This window comes from Anser anser (genome assembly GCF_964211835.1).
Source record: "Anser anser genome assembly, chromosome: 14".
NCBI lineage: Eukaryota > Metazoa > Chordata > Aves > Anseriformes > Anatidae > Anser > Anser anser.
The window spans coordinates 2,028,338-2,042,710 of record NC_139735.1 but is presented as its reverse complement, the minus strand read 5'-3'; the positions used below and the strand labels follow the sequence as shown (position 1 = coordinate 2,042,710).

Genomic DNA, 14,373 nt, shown 5'->3' with positions numbered 1-14,373 from the left:
AGCCAAAAGACAACTGGCACGTACCGTAGAGGAGCTAGCTGGCATCAGTTAATAACCCGCAGCTCTTCTAACAAAAGGCTGAGGTAGGATTCAGAATTACTGCGACAAAACGTGACTGAGTCACTGAATGGTCTTCTAACCCAGAAACAGTGCAAATACCTGTTGGCTAGGTAAAGCTTATCTTGGTGCTTAGACATTTGCTGCCATCGAACATGCTTCACCCCTCTGGCACTCATGGCCTACCCAGCTTCTAGGAGTTTTGGACAAGGATATGTGTTCAAGTCACTAACAATGATGGAAATGACTCATAATGGAAGTAGGATTTATCACACATGTAAAAATATAGAAAATTCATATGCAGACACAAACCAGAAGGTTTACACCATTTCCCATAAAGCCTTAATCACTAACCAGTATCTAGTCTAGAGGGGGATGTCAGAACTGATTTTTGTAGCTTACTGAGTGATGGTGAGAAGGACAGACACAGCGTGTATTGTATACGGACAGAGAACCTGCTGAATTGCCAGGCTTCATTCCAAACATAAGTATTTTTCTAGCGTGCTTGGAAGACCTCGAACCATCAGGCATCTCCAGGTTAAAATGTTTGGGATGGGATTGGAGGGTCTCAGTTTAGCTGTCTGCATCCTTCTGCATCCAATGCAAGATGAGCACTTTGGGGACACCCACATCACAGTGATGTTTGGAAGCTGAAATTGAACTGTACATTGACAATAACTGTTAAAAAAAAAAAAAAGCAATTGAAGAGCACTTAGTTTAGCTTCACAAACCCTAGAGATGAAATAAATATTCCTGTCCAACACCATGAGAAAAAACAGAATGAATCCTCAAAAGCGCCTGGAGCCAGTCTGTTCAAATACTTTTCACTGGTTCATACCCATTTCACACTCACTGATCCATATTAGCAGAATCTGTTGGCATTAATTTCCAAGTCCTTTTCTAAGAATCACAAACCTGACAGAAACACAGACAGTGTGCACCAGTCAATGTATGAACCATGGATGACAGAAGAAACTTGTTTTTATCAGTAAGACATTTATTCTGGGGGAGTCCACGATTTTAAGGAGTTCATAGTGGAGACCGTAAATTTGTTATCTCCTATGGTCAGGTTTGCTGAGCTAGGTCTGGGTTTTTCCTCAGAGCACCCAGCCTGCCCCAGCAGCTCCTCCAAACATTAGTTTTAACTTAATTTAATTTAATTTTCAAAATTCTGGACATGGTGCTTGGGCTTACCTCTGAAACGATAGTATTATGATATTCCATTGACCTTATCAGAAAGTCCCATAGCATCCCCAGCATGACTCATTTTTGTTTTAAGTTTGTAAAGAGGTAAAACCACAGCCACCCACTGCCCACTCATAGCTCGAACTCATTATCTCTGTACAGATATTTACTTCTCAATGCATACACCTGCAGCCCCTGCACCAAGAAAGGGAAAACAAGCCAGAATTAAACCTTAACCATTTATATTGGGTACGTAGCAGCAGTTCCTTCTTTATGGATGCATTTGTTCTGCCTTGCATGATGCACGTGGGTGCTTCCTGCACACAAACCTTCCCATCCACCAGGGTCTGACACAGCCTAGGGTAGCTCTAGCTCATGACAGTCAGTATTTGACTTCTTCCCCCATGAACAAGAGTGATTTGTATAATGGAAATGACTACTTCTTTGTGAGAACTGGGCCTTGCTTTGCTTGTAGACCATCCAAGCTGCAAAGCACAGAAAAGCTCCATGACTCCGGATAGGGAAAGCAGTGAAATCCCAGCTCATTACTCAAGGACAACACTCAGCGACTTAACCTCAACTTGCAAACTAATAAAATTTCATTCAGAATTGCAGAGGAGAAATTTAAGGTGATCTACCCCGTAGTTTGCAGTAGTTTCACATTCTGTTTCAGCACCACCTTATTTCCAGAGAAATTCTATGTGTGATTTCCAGATCACACGTGGGAAGTGTGTGTCATCCGAATTTTCCCGTTCATCTTATTCATCAGTCACCTGGACAATGGGACGGAGTGGCTGACACCCCAGGGGGCTGTGCTGCCGTTCAGAGGGACCTGCACAGGCTGGAGGGTTGGGCCGAGAGGGACCTCATGAAGTTGGACCAGGGCAAGTGCAAAGGTTGGGCTGCTCTCCCCTCTCACCCCTGCTGTGGCAGGTGTTGGGACACACAGGTTTGGGAGATCCCCAAGGACGGAGGCTCCACCACCTTTCTGGGCATCCCGTGCACTTTTTATCCCTCTTCAGCACTTTTATCCCAGTAGTTCCTGTCCTACCCCAGCTCCTGCCTTGCATTATCAACCCCTACAAGCAGTGCACGACAGCAGCTGAAACACGTAACATTCATGAAGCACTGCAGAGAGCTCCCACATCCCTCCCAGGAACTTTAAGTGGAAAGAAGTAATACTGCAAGTTTCTGTTCCAACAGATGAATCAGACTTCTGGTGCAAATTATACGAGCAGCCCAGCCCTCCCTTCCTGCTGTCCCTACACTTGCTCTGGGCACCCCACGTCACCATCTCACAGTGGTCAGCCGAGAGCGGAGCAAACAGCAAACCGAAGGGACTCAGACCCGGCATTTGCGTAGACGCACAAACCATGGGATTTAGCAGGAAAACTGGGCCTTCCTTTTCTTTCTCATGTCATCTAAAACCCATTAGATACAACTATAACCGAGGAGGACTTTCACTGAGGCTGCCTGTGGTTCGCACCCACTGAGCAGGGCTGGCCTCACACTTGGGGTGAGGGAAAGGTCCCTGGGGACAGAGATGGCCCCAGCCTCCGGCCAGCCACAAACCCTCAAGGTCAGGGCCGTGCCTGGCATCCCACAGGCTTCTACAGGGTAAAAGAACCAAGAAGCATTCAACCAAGCAAAAAATTAATTCTGCCCCACCGTGCCGCGTCTGGATTTAACATCTTAATTGGAGAATGTATCCCATAATAAAACAACCAAAGCTGGGCAGAGATGCTAAAAACGAAGACCCTGATGCAGGTTGCTCTTAAGGTCACTGATTCTATGGAAAAATGAAGAGGCCTGTTTTAGAATGATCGTCAAAACCATTTACCACCGTGGCCATCTGAAAGTACCTGCTGAAGTGATGGTAGAGAGAAGACTTGCACACACCTAACCCACGGGATTTTACCCAAAGGCACAGCCAGACACCTTCAGCACTGAAATTATTTCTTCTTTCCCATGACTTTATCAAAGAGTGAGGAAACAGGACAGACACTGAGGTTAAAGTACCTATTTATCACAGCTGAAATATTTTAAGCTTTTTTTTTCCCCTTTAAAGATAGAGCTGTTAGCCACATCCTTGAGTCATGAATGCAATGAGCTGCAGTGGGCAACGAGCATGTTCTTATTAAACGGCACCATACCTTTCTCTAACAATAGCAATAGTAACCACCATACAGAACGGAAAAATCATTAAAAAATACCTTACTAAAAAAAAAAGTCAAGGGCAGAAATGTCAAGCATTAAATCATTTGTCTGCGTTAACGCTCCATCAGTAATCCGCAGACTAGAACCATGGCTACCATTGGCAGTAACCACGTGCGAAAGGTATAAAAGAATTCATTTTCAGAAGACTTGGGCTCTGCAGAAACCCCGCCTAATTCCGCTCAGAAACAATCCTGAAATCGCCCCATTTCTCCATATCCAATTTCCTAAGTTATTTGAATCTTCATCCAGACTTTGAGGCTTTTCAAGCACAACGCTCTGAGTATTCTCAAAGGCGATGGAAAAAAATAAAAAAATAATAATAAAAAAAAATCTGGATCTAATGTTCTCGGCAGCAGCACAATCTTAATTCTAACAACTTCCATAAGTGCTGGGCTCTCGTGTCCTGAAGCATATTTGATCTGTGATACACTTCGCATGCGAGGTTTTTAACGTTTTATAGCTCGTTATGAACGTTTCTTCCCCGCCCTCACGACGGGGCCTGAATGCTCCGTGCAGGACAGCGCCCAGCAGGGCCCTCCCCGCCTGTGGGGCCTGGCCGGGCGCACAGATGGAGCAGAGGGGTGGGAGCGTCCTGTCCCTGCCTCCCTCCCCCTCGGCTCTCTGTGAAAATGCCACCCCTGTCACCTCCCGGCCGCTCTCCTGGGGACACACGAGGCGTCCCAGCGGATCAGCGGTGCTCAGCCCCAGCCCACACCTGTGGGTGCTGCACACCTGCATCCCCTCCGTAAATCCAGGCACCGTGCTCTTGGCAAAGCCACCGTCCCCCTGCGATTTCACTGTATAAAACCAGTGGTTCTTCCTCAGCTTAAACGCTGCCTTCCAAAAATCGCGTATTTCAACTGAACGGTGAAAAAACCTCGTGGCTGGTGCAAATCGCATCCCCACCGGCCAGAAGGAAGGCCGCCTCAATGCCCCTGGCAATCTCCGAGTGGTGTAATGGAAATACACTTACCTGTTGGCTTTGCTTTGGTGACAAGGTGCTACATGGAGCAGTCACTTACAGTCTAGGCTGAGAGGCGTTTACAAAGTATTTTAGCTTTTGAGAAGTTATAAAGGAAGGCTTATTAGCTAGAAAATAGAAAAGAGAGAGGTGTGATGCAGCGAGAGAGAGACCTCCCTCTGATAAAAACCTGCGGTGAGGCTGCGGTGGCAGAGCAGCAGGAGCTGAGAGTGCACGCAGTGGTCATTGCCTTGCCTCAGCTTCCTGTGCAGTCCAGTCTTCCCTCCCAGAAAAGGCTCATAAAATGCAACAAAGATGAACTTACCGCAGTTTCCCAGCTGAATGCCATGCTGCAGCAGGGACCAGCAGCAGGACGTGGCCGTGCAGCGTCCCCACACCACGCCGCGGCCGGAGGGTCTCAGCGCGGCGCCTGCTCCCTGTCCCCGCGGGGCTGTCCCGTGCTGCCAGCTCTGCTCTGCGGGCTGGAAATCCAGCAGAAAGCAGAGTGCAGTTTCCAGAAGTTCGAGCGACTTCTTTGTTCTGTGATCTAGCCAGGACTCAAATCACTCATCAGAAACGTCCCTTGTCCCATTGTTACTCAGCCGAACCTCTCAGTTCTGCAGAACACGTCCTTACGAGGCCCCCTTCTGTTTCTGCAGCTCCCCAATAACGACAGCATTTCCTTATTTGAATTAAAATGCATTAAAATGCAATGTTAGGTATTAACTATTTGCACTGTGGCCATTACTTATATGGAAAGCTGTTCAAGTTACACTTGATCGATATAATAATGCAACATCTCAGGAGTTTAGAAACAATCCACATCACATGAAATGTTCTGCTCATGCCTGACACTCGCAGAAGTGATGGCTGCTTCACCACAGAACACCTCTAGTGGAAGACACTGTTTAAAAAAAGCATCATTGCCAGCTCCAAATGGTTTCTACAAGCACTGCTTCGCTGCCGGGGCAGATCTCTGTTACGACAACAAAAAATAGCTCTTGACAGTAAAATCCCACCTTCGTTGCCACCTCATTTTAATGGGATTTTGATACTGGCTTCTACATGCAAATCCCAGCCAGGCTCAGACATTGAGCTGCAGGCCTGCAACAAGCAGCTGGAAAAGAATGGGATCAATCCCTTGGGAATGAGCAGGGATTGCCCGCTGCCTCCACGGAAAGCCCCCAGCCAGACCCCCAGGTCCTCGCTGCCCGCGTATTCCAGGAACACAGGGACGCAGGTGAGCGATGCTGGTGGCTTCCAGGGGAAAACGTTGCTAAGAATGGAAGTCAGCAACGACTTGCCTTGATGTGCTGCACTCCCCATGTTTCGGGTGTGCGGGCACCGCAGGGTGACTCAGAGCAGCCCCAGGGCACAGGATCCCCACAAAGTATCTTTGGGTTAAAATAAGGGTTTGTACAGACCTTGTTCCCAAACACACTGAATCACCCGGGGCTTGAAGTGCACCAGTCCTGCCCCGTGCCGCCCCTTTCCCCCAGAGCCGCTCTCGATGCTGCTCAGCCACCCTCAGGAGGCTCCGGCTGCTGGCTGCTCGCTGCTCGCTGCTCCCAGAGCTGCCGTGCAAACAGCAGCAGCAGCAAGAATCAGCTCTCTCTCTTTTTCCTCTCCTCAGTGACCTTTCATTTGCAAAGGTCTCCTTGCCCTTCAGACGCTGGTCTTCTGCCAGCTCAGAGAAGAGCTCTGTGACTTCCCTTTGCATGAAGAACATCCGCAGGTTTTTCTTTCTCACACTTTGGGGGCAGTCGTTCCAACATCCCTCAAGCTCTGGGCATCTGGGGCCCTCCTCAGCCCAGCCCCTCCACGTGCAGCATTTGTCCTGGGGCCGGGATGCAGCAGGGAGCAGGCGGTGCTGCCGGGCCCTCCACCTCTCGCAAGGCACGGTGGCAAAGGGGCTGCAAGGTCAGGATGGGGAGCCACGGGGTCCCTCTGCCCCCGGTTATAAAAGTGGCTGAAATAACTTGTACTTACCACGAGTAACAAGCCAAGGAGACGAGGGCACTTCTATTTTTCTGCCCCCCTCACAAGGACATCCCATCAGCTCACTGTGCAGCAGCGAAAACAAGGACTCTGTTTTCAATTTCACTCGGGGTATTTTAACACGTACATTTTTTAATAAAAGCGTTTTAAATAAAGGCAAGCTGTTTTCGAGGAAACAACCCCTCCCTGTCGAGCACTCAATGCTCTTCCTCAGCCTTCTCGGGTTGTGGGCTGCAGCTGATGCCCGGCTCGCCCAGCTGGATGCCATCAGACCCGGGTCCCCCCGCGGCACCCCCAGCACCTGCCCACGACACCGCTGCTTGCAGGGGATGCTCGCTGCTGGGGACCCTGGCGAGCTGAAGCGGTTGAGGCAGCAGCAAAAAAAAAATGGGTTTGTGTCCTTTCTGGCTGTTGTGGGTGTAGTCTCTCTGCTTTGTTTCTTTTTGGCACCAGAAAATGTTTGGGTCACTTTGTTTACAGAGGCTGTCCCCGTGCCCAGCACTTAACGTGTCTGTCCTCAAAGTTTGGCCTGGTGTGGTAGAAATGGAAAAGTGTTGCATGGGAAATAACCTGCAAAGAACCAACTACAAAGGAAGAGATCAGTGAATAATGACGTGAGAAAAATTAAAGCCAAATTGCAGACCAGTGCGACTTTACATTCAGAAAATACATGGGTCAAGTGTTTGACTAACCGGCAACGTTACCTACAGATTAACAGCCCAGGGCGTTTTTCTTACAACACCAGCATGGGTTTGAAAATCCTTATTTTGAGCACATAGATATCTTGGCCATCTCCTCAGAGACACATGGAGAGTTTGATCTTGCAAATGTGTAGGAGAAAGGTGGCACGGACACAGCACTGCCGAAGGAAGCCCGGGTGCTTTGCAGGGCTGAGCCCCAGAGCCTCCAGTGGGGAACAGAGCTGCTCAGCCCCTGAGCTTGGTTACAGAACCAACCCAACCGCAGCCCTGCTCTGCTCCGTGCGCCTGGTCCTGGTGCTGAGCAGTGCTGAGCTCGCCCAGCCCAGCCGATGGGGCGGGAGATGCGGTTGCCTCTATCTGTGCATCGAGCCAGCGCTTCAAGAACACCCAGTCCCTGACGGTGGCTGCTCTGAACACCACCACCTCAAGTCAAGCAGGCTTTCTGAAGTATTTCCTAGAGACCAAACGCTTCCTCAGCCATTTCCCCTGTTTTCAGTTCTCGCGATGATTTCTGTGTGAGCTCACGCTGGTGGAAACCAGGCAGCTGTCACCAACCTGCCGTGGAGCCGGAGAAAACGATGTGCTCACAGGCTGAGCAGCAGCACCGCTCACCACAGCCCCAGGTGTGACGCCTGGTCCGAAGGGAGGGAAGGTGCTCACAAGTCACCTGGGGCTCTGACAGCTTCAGCCTCGCCAGGAAGCGCTGGATCCGGCCCATCCTGGGGACGTGGTGCTCGCTGTGCTGCTGGAAGCTGCTGCAAGGCCCTGGGAGAGCCGAAGCCCAGGCTGGCAGCAGCAACAACTTGAACTACAGGAGCCAGGAGTGCTGCAGGGAGCGTAGCGCTTCGGGGTGTGCCAGCCCTGCTGCAGGCAGATAGGGCTTGGGATTTTTTTTGTTTGTTTTTTTTTAATTGAATCTCCCAGCTCGGCGTAAGGCAGACTTCTGACTTTGTGAACTCAGAGCTGCTGTTTCTGAAACACATCAAACAAAGTGCAACCGCAGCCATGGCCATGCACTGACAGGAGATGAGCATCAAGTGAAGGGAAAGAGGCACTGATTGCAAAGATGATTTGTAAGCAGCTTCTGGTCTGTGTGAAGCTACGAGCTTGTGGTTTCCCAGGTATGAGCTAAAAATGGCTTTTAATCATTAGAGCATTTCCTCCCAACTGTTCTCTAATTCTTTTATTGACTGACATTTCAGAACAAAGGCAAACCTTCATCATGCAAACACCCGTACACATCCCGGAGCTGCTCGTAGGCGTGGAAGGGTTTGTGGGACTAAAGCGGACAGAAGTGGCACAAGCATCCCCACAGCAGAGGTCCCACTGCTGAGGGCACTGCTGGGTGCTCGCCCTGCAGAGCAGCCACCCCCAGTGTCCAGGGAGCCCCTGATGAAAACGTGGTGCAGCCCAAGTCCTGGTCCTGTGGCACCTAGGTCAGCATTTCTCCACCTCAGCAGCTGCACACTTCTGCAAGTGGGGCACACAAATACCCAGAAGGACGTCTCTTTTTGCCAGGACTGCATCTTGCAGCTTTTCCCTTCTGGTTCAGAGAAGGGGACTCCAAGCAAAGAGGTGGCAGTGCACAAAAGCAGCAAATCTTGATTTAGAAGTTTAAAAACTTACAGTCTTTATGTGCCCGTAATTTATTCTTATTGAAACAACACCTTGGGGATGAAATATGAGGTTTTGTGAAGCCACAAACCAAAAGGCCCCACTGGAATTTCTTCGCATACATTTTCAGCAGTGCAGAGGGAAGGCAAGCAAGAAAGGAAGTGCTGCTGCCAGGCCCCAGCTTTCACACAGCCCTGGTTTTATTTGCAGAGCTGGTGCAATAATTTAAACTTTTCGTCCCCCTCTGTGTTTGCAAGGTGCTGGCAGGTTCCTGGGCACACAGGGGGCAGCAGCGGCTGGGCTCTCCCCACGGAGCAGCGCTGTCCGGGCAGCTGCGTCGCCACAGGAGCCCCACCTGGGTCATCCCTCTTGTTTTCACTTGCTTGGGAAGGTGCAACAGCTAGGACATTTACTCATCTTATGTTTCTTTGCATATTAAAAAATAAAAAAAAAGGTTTAACAGTAAGAGCAGTGGCACGGGCACAGCTCTACGAGACAGAAGCAGGCCCAAGCACCCGCACACCCTGGCGCCCGATTCACTTTTGCTGCCAGCGGCCTCTGGGGTCAGGTCAGGACCAACAAGGATGGAAATACCACTCCAAAGCCAAGTCACCGGCTGCCCCCCGGGACACAGCTGACCCCCTGCTGTCCCATAGTGTGGGGCCGGAGCCCCCTCTGCTGCAGCCCCCAGCACCGGCGGCCTGCTGTTGTTTTCCTCCAGGTTTAAATGCACCCACGTTCACAAGAATGTTTCTTGTGTATCGCTTCAAAACCAAACACAACTCACCATTTCCTATTTCCTGTGAGTGAAACGATGCTCGTTATCTAGTAAAGCCAGGTTATTGCTTAGAGCAGGGCGTACAGGCAACAAAGCGGGGCAGCGCAGCCTGTGCAAAGCCTCCCCCTGAAAGCACCAAGGGGCCAATGTTTTTCTGTCACAAAACGATTCAGGTGCTCAGGTCTTACTCAGATACCATTCCCAGTCACTGAGAAATCTGAATTCCTGTGCAGGGTGCAAGCGCAGGCACCGCTTCCCTCCAGTGACTGACAGGACGCACCAGCTCAGTGCTCAGCCCCGTGCAGGATCGAGTGGGAGCTCCCAGAAAGCAGCTGAGGCCTTCACACGACAAAGGAGGACACCCGAAAGAGGCTCTGCAGCGAGGGCGGTGCCCCACAGGCGTGCACAGAGCCAGGACAGCGGCTGCGGACAGCTTGGCCCCCACCTCCCTCGCCCTGACGCGGCCGCGCTGCGCTGCTCAGCACCGCTCCGGTGCAACGCAGGAGTGGAGGCAAAACGAGACCCGAGAACGTGAAGAACTTAGCACTTTTGAGGAAGTGACAGACTAGGGCTGCGTGTGGTATTAGGGCTTACAAATTCACCTATCTCCCTGAGTCAGAGGTGTTTCATTTGTGTCTCTCATTCAAGAGCTAAGATGAAAGCGAAGGAAGTCGCCGCAGACCCAGTGCAAACGCTGCGAGGCCACAGCGGCAGGGCCTGGAAGAGATGGCAGCACCCCAGGTCTGCCACCGAGGGACCGGCGGTGCCACGCACGTGGCTGTGCGGCTGGTGGTGGCCACACGTGGCTGGTGGTCCCCCGCTGCCATGCTCAAAGGAAAGCGGGGACACGGGGCTGGAGGCAGCGGGACGAGCGGCCCCACAGGCCCAGCCCGTCTGCAGCAGATGGGGTGGGTGCCAGAGGCAGCTCCGGCTCCTCCTCCTGGAAGATGTGGCGCTTGGAGAGCACTCTGGCCTGCAGACCAGGACCGCTGCACCCCGGGGGACCACGGCTGCGTGAGTCACTCCAGCCCCGGCCCAGCCAAGCTGAGAACACTCGGAAGGTTCACGAGGTCCCCTCAGGTCGCTGATCCCCGGCTGGCAGACTGGAGGCAAAATGTGACACCTCCAACCTTCCATGGTCTTTGCAGTTACAGACTACAGACGCTGACAGCGATATCTTCTGCAGCTATAAGGAATGATAAAGCACTCCAAGGCCCGAAGAGATTAACAACTGGACAAGCGGCCATCTGTATTTGCTCAGTTTGCTCTCGTCTAGTTGCACATCACCACCAGGCTTCAGCCACCACGGGCTCTCACCTCCCCACAGCAGCACAAGGCTAACGGCATCACGGCTCTGTTCTACACCACCACGGCTCTGTTCTGCAGCTGGGGCCTGGCACAACAAGTGCTGAAGGAGAAACCCTCCCAGCCTGGGGCCAGAGGTGACTCCCACTAGATTTGACTATTTTTCATCAGCAGCCCGTCAGACCACCACCAAATGAAGCTCTCCTGTTCTGGCCCAGCTCCCGCTAACGGAAGCGCCGGGAAGCAGGAACACGAGGATGCTCCGAGCAAGAGCTCAGCCAGAGCCCAGCCCTTATTGCAGCACACGGAGAGCAGCAGCGCTCGGCCATTTTCAGGTCAGAGAAAGGAAAAATGAGCAGGTCTGAAAGGGTCGTTTAACGAATGCTCCTCAGCAGTGCCCTAGGATGAGCAAGGGAGTTAGAAATGCCCTGGGTTATGCTGAGAGTGCGTTCCAGGCCTGCCATTGCCAGCCCACCCAAAAACACATGAAAAAGTATATCTTTTAGCCCCAAAAAACCTGTTGCAAAACAGCTTCACCCACACACTCGTTTGCCAGCAAAGAGCCTTGCATGGCTTTGTTTGCAGTACTGGGGCTGGGTACCTCCGCGGCGCCTGCTGCCCACCCACCCCGCAACTGGAACCACAGCCCTGCTCCTTGCCGGGGCTGCTGCGGGCACTGCTCCTGCCTGCCCAGCCACGGCAACGCACGCTGAGGAGAACCCCACTGCCCACCTAAGCTGCTGATGGGGTTGTGAGCACCAGGGAAGTGTGGTAGGAAAAACAGATTCTAAGGGGAAAATCATTCATCAGCTGTATTGAGGGTTCTGACCTAGCTGATGGGTAACACTGAGCAAACAGGGAGGTTTCATTTTGGATTTTCTTTCAAGGCCTTACCAGGAATTTCAAGAGAAAAGCCCTGAAGCACGTACTTGAGCCAAAGGCAGTCTGAAAGCTGGAGCATGGCTGGGAGGTCCCTTCTCCCAGGGCTCTGCAAACGGAGCCTTGCTGTGGTGATGCTGTGGGCAAAATGACAGACCAGAGGAAGGTTACAGGGTACAGGCTGCCGTGCTCTGCCACGAGGTGAGCTTCCACGAGGCACTGCAGGGGAAGGCAAGATTCTCCTCTCACCTGCACCAGCATCCCAGAGGGTACATGCAAGGGGTTGGAGGCTGCCTTAGGGTTTCAAGTAGTCCACGCTATCAAGCATCTTTCCCAAAATCCCAAATCATGAAAATCCTCAAGGTATGAGAGCTCACTTTCATTATCCTTCCTTAATAGGCTTTACTCATGCTCTTCCCACAGCAGATAAACACACACACACACACAGTGCTACGCAGGCACGGAACAATTCCCAGCTGTGAATACTATAGAGTAAGAGGTCAGCAGCCTTGCTCACAGGGCTCGCTTTGTCACAGCTAAACCCTTTCTCCAGGCACCACCCTATACATTTTAGCCTGGATGTTGGTTTTCCCCTCTAAGATGATTACATAGACGTTTTTCCACTGTAACAGGAAAGCAGCAGCTTCTAATGCAGAAGACAAGATCAAGTACTTCACTGAGCCTACACAGCTGAGGATTTATGCTTTAGGTGGTTTCCTAACCCAATTGGAGGGCTGCATTACTGCTCAGTGACACACCGTGTGTCCACACAGTTGCAATCAGGCCAGGGGTTAAGAAACCACACGCTCAAACTGGATGCGGATTACTGGCACGGGCTGGGGGTGGTTCTTCTTATGACTAGATAAGTCATGATAAGAGACCATCTTTCCATGAGAATTCACATGCTATCTGCTTCCATCAGCACCTATCATGTAGAGCAGTGCCTTAGAGACAGTGTCAACAAGTAACTAACAGCCAACCTGAAGACCTCTGAAAGATCCCCTCTGAAAGATCCCCAAGCACTCCCAAGTGTCTGGCAGCCACTTGTCTACAGCAAGCCTTCGCAATGCGTATGAATATCTGTATTAAGTACTTAAACCCTGTGAAAAAGAGTCAACAATATGTCAGGAGACACTGTCTCAGTCTAAACCAAACTACTGAGTACCTACCGTACCAGTGATACAATTACAAAAGCTCCCTGTCCATGGATGAAGAAAAATATAGTTCTTCCAGCATAAAAGCCCTCTCAAGGCCAAAATGCACAAACATGCCTGGGAGTTACAGAATGCCCCAAACTCAATCTGCTGTTTTCTCTAAAATAGCTATTTTTCTTCAGCTCAGATTAGCAGCAAGCATATCTTGCATACGACATAAAAAGCCTTAGCATTCAAGCAGTTCTGCATCCACACTTCTCACATCCTACTGAGGGATGGTCTGAATAAAGGTAGAAGAAGACTCAGAATAAAATACACTTTTTCCTAGAGAAAACAAGCAAGCAAAATTCACTTTAAATGTTCAGTATGATACAACTCTGTTAACAATGGTATTTGCAAGCCAACTACAGTTTCAGAAGTAGATTCGGTACAGATTCTTGGCCAGAGTCCTGATGTGAACTTTATCTGTCAACGTGGTAAATTAACAGAAAGTCTAAGTAGATTCTTCTTCCTCCCTCTGAAATCCAAAATTGTCCAACTAGAGAGTGTGGGTTTGGCTCATTCTCAGTTCATCTTCACATCTGTGATGCTGTCATATGTCAAACGCTTTGTTGTAAACTTGGGAAATAAGGAGTTCTGCTTTATGTTGTGCTGAGAGATTTTACTAAGAAACCTAGAGGTCAGAAATGAAATATTCTGAGCAGCTAGCCAACAACCACAACATTCATGGCAAGCAAAAGAGCGCTGTGAGAGATTAGAGAGCAACTATTAAACTATGTCCTGCAGAAGGGAAACTTGCTGGACTGCGTTGAGTCTGAAGGCAGGTAAACTTGGGCTCTTTTAGGTTATTAGGAGAAATACACAGCTTTTTCTGTTTCTCAGCTTAAAGTAAGGAAGCTACAATTTACTCTGCTTTGAGAGAGGACAACACATTTAAATGAGTTTAATGTTTTGCTAGCAACACAACTGTCCTACTGACTTCAAGTTCAGTAGGTGTGCTCTGCTAGATCAAGTGCTCCCATGGGAAAAATGCAGGGTTTCACCAGCAAAGATGCCTGCTCTTAGAATCAAGAATAGTCAAGACGGCTGAAAAGGCCTTCAGGTTTTTCTAACAGCTTGCATCAAGTCCAGATAGCCCCTCCCAATATAAACATAACACTGGGCAGGGCTTCTCATGAGTATTGTGACTATTGTACTGAGATCACTTGTACCACGGGGGCAGACAAGCTGCACATTTTGGGTCAGTGGGACAACATATTGTTAATACACAAGTTAAGCTTTCCAGCTTCAGTAGAAGGTGCAAGAGTTGTGCTGTGATCTAGCCCAAGTAAAGCATTGTCCAAAACAACGTCTTTCTAAAAGTAAAGGACAACAAAGCAACACACCTTCAGTGAAGAACAAAGCAAAGGCCCGCTGCTCCCTGAACCAAAGCACTGAGGTACTCGTTAGGGACACAATAGAAAATCATTTTTTTGGAAAGAACATTTATTTGTTTCAAAACTCATGATCCATAGAAATACAATA

General features: G+C 50.1%; 1 long non-coding RNA gene across 1 annotated transcript in view; it reads right to left on the bottom strand.

Moving 5' to 3' along the window:
* The window catches only part of LOC310881702, a 41,686-nt gene extending 36,025 nt beyond the window's left edge, over positions 1-5,661 (bottom strand). Inside the window, exon 1 of the long non-coding RNA XR_014572510.1 lies at positions 4,433-5,661. This is a non-coding gene — a long non-coding RNA (uncharacterized lncRNA). The remainder of the gene's footprint in view (positions 1-4,432) is intronic.
* Between the last annotated feature and the right edge of the window lie 8,712 nt (positions 5,662-14,373).